The sequence below is a fragment of the Apis dorsata genome, unplaced genomic scaffold (genome assembly GCF_000469605.1).
Source record: "Apis dorsata unplaced genomic scaffold, Apis dorsata 1.3 scaffold_165, whole genome shotgun sequence".
Taxonomy (NCBI): Eukaryota; Metazoa; Arthropoda; class Insecta; order Hymenoptera; family Apidae; genus Apis; species Apis dorsata.
Window position 1 is genome coordinate 927,906 of NW_006263454.1, and position 5,192 is coordinate 933,097.

General features: G+C 37.7%; 1 protein-coding gene and 1 long non-coding RNA gene across 2 annotated transcripts in view; one reads left to right on the forward strand and one right to left on the reverse strand.

Annotated features, from left to right (window-relative positions):
• LOC116185373 overlaps nt 1–5,167 on the reverse strand; it is an 11,765-nt gene extending 6,598 nt beyond the window's left edge. Inside the window, exon 1 of the long non-coding RNA XR_004150214.1 lies at nt 5,037–5,167. This is a non-coding gene — a long non-coding RNA (uncharacterized LOC116185373). The remainder of the gene's footprint in view (nt 1–5,036) is intronic.
• Nucleotides 1–5,192, forward strand: part of LOC102677055 (very-long-chain enoyl-CoA reductase) — a 118,750-nt gene that overhangs the window by 94,312 nt on the left and 19,246 nt on the right. The window lies entirely within an intron of this gene.

The window sequence follows — 5,192 nt, forward strand, 5'->3', positions numbered from 1 at the left end:
ACACGGTGGGATGGAATGGATGCGAAGGATGAGAGGGAAAAAGAAGGAAAAGGAATGGAATGATAAATAGAGGGAAGAATAAGTCGAATGGTTGGAGCGGAGAAGCGGGATGAGAATGACAAGTAGGAAACAAAAGTAAAGGGAATTGGAAGTAGAATAAACAAAAGGATATGGAAAACATGTGCAAGGAAATGTCTACTCCTTAGATTTGTTTGAAACTTAAGGGATCGTAAATTGAGAATTTCATAGGAAAAGGGATATTTTAATATCGAGAGTTCCATTGGGACAAACTAGAGTTCGAATATATTTAAAGAGATTTCAATATAAATGTGAAATTCAATCGGCAATTTTAATATATTAAAGTTTAATTCGAGTCAAATTTTAAAATCCAAGCGGATTTTCATAAAATTCGGTTTTCCAGGGATTAATGCATATAAAGCAACGAAGACCGAGTTCTAGAATCTTTTTAAATTTCTACGGAATAAATGAAAGTATTCGTGTAGCGGAAAATATGCGAGGAAAAAAAAATTTGACGGAGAAAGAACGAAATAAAGGATACGGAAAAGTATCTATCCGAAAAAAAGAGTCGGTAAAAAGTCGAGGAAAAATCTAAAAGAGAGAAAAATGACAAAGAAAAAAAAGGAAATAATAAAAAAAAAAAATTACGCGAATATTAAAAATCTTCGCTAAAGATTCTAAAAAGAATAGAAAAGAACTAAAAATAAAAATTTACACTGATAAAAGATTTAAAAATGAAAAGCTACGAGAAAAATCGTAAATTCCTAATGGCCTAAATTAACGTCGCGCAAGAAAAAGACAAGACATTTTTTAAAAAAAAAAAAAAAATGTTGGAAAATCGAAGAATTTTATCATAGAAATTCCACAAATTAACGAGCCAATTTCCCCATGTGGATGTTGCAGAAAACGTGCTCTGTCCCTGACAGAGATGACTACCGTCTGTAATTGATGGCTGATCGATGCAATCGCAGTCACGAAGACTTGTTCACTGCGGCTCCGTTCAATCTTTCATTATGCATATTCGACCGATGATTCATCGAATTCATAGATATACCTCGTACAATCTTTTCTCTTTTCCCCCCTTTAATTGAAAAATATTCCAAAAATATTCCTTCCCCGAAAATTAATTCTTCCATCGATCAATGTTATCAATGTTATAATATCAACCCCGTCGTTTCGTCGAATATTAAAGGGAAAGAGAAAGAAAAGGAAAAAAAAGTAAAATCGTATCGTTTAACAAGCATCGACACAGTTGAGAGATCCGATAACGAGAAATTCGTAATTAAAGGCTATTCAACGGCAAAATCATCGAACGATTGGACGCTTCAGGAAGCGACTTAATGAACCTATAACGCAGCGGTTTATCCAGGGAAAAAGTCTGCTAAGCGTGTCTCTGAAATTGCTTCCTGATCGAAACTAATTGACCATTCGAGTAGCCGCGCTGTCGCGCACGTTTTTCCACGTCGAGTCGAATAACTCGCGACACAAACCGAGATTATGTCGTATGATGTTTCACGGATTGACTTCCGCCTCGCTTATTCAATAAGTCGACTTTCGTTCGTTGTAACATTTATTTAACCGTTCGTCGCTTCGAAGAGACATGTGAACCACATGTTCGCGAGGTGGCACAATCGTGCACACTTTGGATCTTTAATTTTTCTTTTTTTTTTTAAATACGCATTTATCCTTTCGTTCTTAGTCAAGCACGACGATATTTATTTTTCCTATTTGCTATTTGCTTCGAGTTTTTACGTCGTCGATCTGAAAAAGACATTGGAACAGGAAATGAAAGAAACCTTGCTTCGAAACTCTTTGGTTTGAAAGAGTTATCTAAAAAATCACTCTCGTTTCTTCGGTTTTCTCTTCGTCGAGTAAGCTGTGTAAAAAGAAACTTCCAATAGTGGAGATCCCTCTGTTTTTCTTCGAAAAGGATTTGAGACACTGATTATACACGATTACAACAAAATCGAGAGCTTTCTTTAACAGGAAATGAAAACCTCGCTTCAAACGAACTCTTCGTTTCAAACAGTCCCTCTATCTTCTTTCTCTATCTTCGTCTTGTACGATATACCAAACTATACAAAAAACGATCTTCCAAACACGATATTTCTTTAAATAAAAAAAGAAAAAAAGATTCGAAAAGTTTGTACAAACTTTGTCAAAGGAGAAACAGTAGTGAGCGAAGAAATTCGATCTTGACCCAATCTAAGGCAGAACGAATCCTTTTAATTTCGTCACCATTTTGATTCCAGAATTTGTATCATCGATGGACAAAGTCACTTCCGTTTTCCATTGGCGCGAATCTCGGGATCGATCGACAATTTATCAAGCACGAGCCTCCATTCCGACGTGCACCAAGTGCAATTTGCTTTCCAGTGTTGCGATTCGCGCACGAATTCTCCTCGTATTGTTGTCGTTTCGCTCGAAGCCGGTCGTACACGACCCTTTTAAAGGGAATAGCCCCGAAAGAACGAGCCCCGACAAGCCAATTTTCCCCTCATCCCCCTATACCGGGTGTGACGCGGTTTAATCTGTAAATGGAGGCACCTGTGCTTCGGGCCAGAGTGGAAAATAGAGTGGAATCTGTTATTCGAACGCTCTACTGCTTCAACAAACTGGTATTTCGATGTTTTTCCCCTCTCTCCTGCCATTTCCTCTTTCCCTCTGTGATTGTAGATTGCGAGAATTTTTTTTTTTTTTTTTTTTTTTTGAGAGCGTTCGAGAAATAAAAATAGCGTAGACGCGTGAGAGGACACGTATTCGGAGGATATTCGAAGGGATGGAAGGGGCGAAGCTTTTCGGTGGATCTCGTGGTCTGTTAATTTAAAAAATCCGAGGTAAAATTTGCATTGCAATGGGATAGCACAACGCGAACAACAAGAGAATTTAATTTTGATATTTTGATCTTTGAGATAAGGGATCAGAAAAGTTGAAAGAACAATTTAAAAATTCTGAAAAGTTGAGGAATTTCATGCGAGGAAAAAAAATTTGCGACGCGTATTTTAGATATTTCATCACGTTATTTGATAAATTCAAATAATCGGGACACGTTTGTTTCAAGTGAATAATACTTTCGTAAAGTTAAATTAATATACATAAAGTAGGCCGTCGTAATTCAAAATCATTTATGCAAATGCATTTCCCGAAACATTATCCACGGTATTCGAGGGCAATAATCCCGTGAAATTTTTAATTAAATTAAGAATGGTATCTCCAATTGCCGAGGATCCCGAGGCGCACGACACGCAACGTGGCGAATTCTCGCAGGTACACCCTGTGCACGGCTAATCTGTAAATGTCTCCATTGTAAATGGATCCTGTCTTGCGCGTGAATTGCCGTAACTCATCGTGAGTCGCGCGCTGAACGTGTCAGCGCCTAGATTAAGCCGCGCATTAAATCAGTTGTATCTGCGCCGGTGATTAATTCAAATTATTGTTACGTGGAATCCCGTGGTTTCGAGTTCTGTAATTGAACCGGTGGAAAGGAATGATTGGAGGAGAGAAAGAAAAAGTTTGGAGGAGAACAATCGCCATTTCCGCCTTTCTTTGTTAATTTGTAAATTTCCAAAGATGAAACATCTTTGAACGATGCAAACGTTAAAATACGTTTCGAACGTACTTTTTGTTCAGAGTTTAATCTAAGGAAGGGGAAGCGATCGGATCAATTTCAATAGCTTTGAGCAATATAGACGATAATCATAATTCAACTGTCGTAATCGTTAAACAATTCAACTGTCAAACTTCTCTCTGCGTTCGAGTAGCGATGAAACCGTGATCGATCGTCGGAATCGAGCAAAATTGGTTCCTTGTGAACAGGAGAGAGGAAAAGTTCTTCTGAAAGTTGGAATTCTGTTGCAATTCTCCAATCAACCTAATCTAAACTGATAAATAAATAATATGTAGATACATTATGTACAAATCTGAATCTAAAGATTTTAAAAAAAGAAAAAAATCCGATATCACGGATTAATTCTTTCGTAATTCTCTACGCTTTTACAAACGGAACACTTGAACGGAGCTGCAAAGGAACTAAAGCCAAGTTTTAACGATGTGGAAAATGAAGCGCGAGGACTATCGCAGAGAGAATCCCTTGAGAGCATAATCGAACGAGATGCCTTTACAGAAAGAGATCCAAAACGCAAACAGTCGTCACGGGACGAATGAATAAGGGGAAGATCCGTGGCCATTATTGATAACGCTAAACCATCCGCTGTTTGCGCAGATTAAATTCATCGATCGATCGTACAACGAAAGCACAACGTGGAAAATGGCTACCGTTTCTCTCTCTCTCTCTCTCTCTCTCTCTCATTCGTCTGCCGTTTCAATAATCCTCCTATACGCCGTTAAATCGTATAATAAACGCCGTTGCACCCTCCCTTCGTGCAAGCTAGAAAATCCTGCTTTCTGGTAATATTGAGTTAGTTGCATACGGAGCGGTCTTCGAACGATTTCAAATTTGCCGCCCTTAATCCCTTGTGAAAATAACAAGACGTCGTATATATTTCGAGATAATCATAACAGAAGACAGAAATTATAGACATTTTTGTTATCCCTGGATTCATTAAAATTGCAAATATTATCTTTTTTGAATGATTCATTCGTTAAAAAAGTTATTGATCGAAAGATAAAATTTTATATATACATCGGTCTAATAATAAAAGAAACATCCATCGAGCGATTTTTTCCGTGATTTTTTATTCAAGATAAAATTCCAACGATAAATAAATATCCCTCGTTATATCGCTGTAATATTCACCATGAAGAAAAAAAGATATTACCTAAAAAAATATAGGATTTTTAATCTCTGGTCAAAGTTTCAAACGAATCGATCCCTCCATCGTTCGTGATTCCACGGGATTCTATGAACTCTTGCCTTTCCAAAGACACCATTCAAGCCTGGCTTGGGTCGGGCCGTTGATTGGCACGAAAGAAGAACGAAACTGACGAGAATCACGTCGACAAACCGTGCAGTCCGGCTGCATCGACTCGTCAACGTATCCGCAATGCCGATTAATCACCTCGCCCCGGTTTCGATAAGACGCACCACCCCGTATCGGCATCAGAGTTCACGATTGACGACTTTTTCAATTTCGAATTTACACCAGTGATTTACATTTCCTCTTCTCTTTGAATTATTTCACAATTTTTTTTTTTTTTTCTATTTTTTCCCTATT